At 35.6% G+C, this 1,430-nt stretch overlaps 1 long non-coding RNA gene across 1 annotated transcript in view; it reads right to left on the minus strand.

Annotated features, from left to right (window-relative positions):
- Positions 1-522: 522 nt before the first annotated feature.
- The window catches only part of LOC128248561 (uncharacterized), a 7,495-nt gene continuing 6,587 nt past the window's right edge, over positions 523-1,430 (minus strand). The window contains exon 2 of the long non-coding RNA XR_008264734.1: positions 523-1,087. This is a non-coding gene — a long non-coding RNA (uncharacterized LOC128248561). The remainder of the gene's footprint in view (positions 1,088-1,430) is intronic.

Genomic DNA, 1,430 nt, shown 5'->3' on the forward strand with positions numbered 1-1,430 from the left:
GGCACCGGACTCGCGGTCACAGGATCGCTGTTTCGATTCCCAGACCGGGCGTTGTGTGTTTATTGAGCGAAAACACATAAAGCTCCACGAGGTTCTGGCAGGGGATGGTGGTGAACCCTGCTGTACTCTTCCACCACAACTTTCTCTCACTCTTACTTCCTGTTTCTCTTGTGCCTGTAATTCAAAGGGTCAGCCTTGTCACACTGTGTCATGCTAAATATCCCCGAGAACTACGTTAAGGCTACACGTGTCTGTGGAGTGCTCAGTCACTTGCACGTTAATTTCACGAGCAGGCTGTTCCGTTGATCGGATCAACTGGAACCCTCGACGTCGTAAGCGACGGAGTGCCTTGAATATACACTCACATATATGTACATATACAAACATATTATATACTTTACAAAATTGTTGAATTTGTGTTGAACTTAGGAACGCGAAACAGCAGTTTCAAGGTTATGGTGGTGTGAAAGAATGCTTTGATTTCAATACATGTAAATCATCCAAAAGGAAGAACAAACAATATTTTATATCATTCATTATTTTTATTCCTTATATTTTCTGCACAATGTTACTTTCAAAATTTAAGCAAATTATCTCTGATTAACGATAGGAAATTAACTAAAGTCTTACATGAAGAAAAGTGATTTACAACGTTTTATGTAATACGTTAAAAAGGGTTTCAAAATCGGCGTCAGCAGCATTATATACCCTACGTCAATAATAGCATCGTTTATTATATTTTTTGAAATTAATAATCTATATAATGAATGTAATTATATTTATCATTGAATCATTGAGACAGGATCGAGCAAATTGTCATGTTACATTGTTAGATAATTCCATAATCAGAATATACTTATATGTAGTTCGGATTTACTTCAGCATATGAAATTATGGAAAAAAGGCCAATGATGATGACAGCAATGTTCGTGGAAGGGGTGTGACGAGGTGTAAGGGATATATCCACAACAGGCATTATTAGACCAATGTCGTTTTGGAACGATATGACTGTTGCAACATATTTCCCAAAATTGGTTATGCGGTCCACAATCAGGAGGTTGAGTCCAGCCATTGACAGAGGACATTGCTGTAAAATAGGAAAATAAATGTTATCAGTAAACCTTATAGCACATACGTTTGGAAAGTGGAAAACAAGAAAATGTCGCTTGGTCAAATATCCACACATCACATCTGTATAACTTCGTATTTCATATATTGTGAATATTCAAAGAAATTAAACATTTTCCCCAAAATCTGTATTTACAGATGCGCATACATACATAAACACATACATACATACATACATATATACACACACACATATATATATATACTTACATACATACATACATACATACGCACATACATACGTACGTTTGAATGCATGAAATGCATCCCTACATGCATATATATATATATATATATATATA

Source organism: Octopus bimaculoides, chromosome 8, assembly GCF_001194135.2.
Source record: "Octopus bimaculoides isolate UCB-OBI-ISO-001 chromosome 8, ASM119413v2, whole genome shotgun sequence".
Taxonomy (NCBI): domain Eukaryota; kingdom Metazoa; phylum Mollusca; class Cephalopoda; order Octopoda; family Octopodidae; genus Octopus; species Octopus bimaculoides.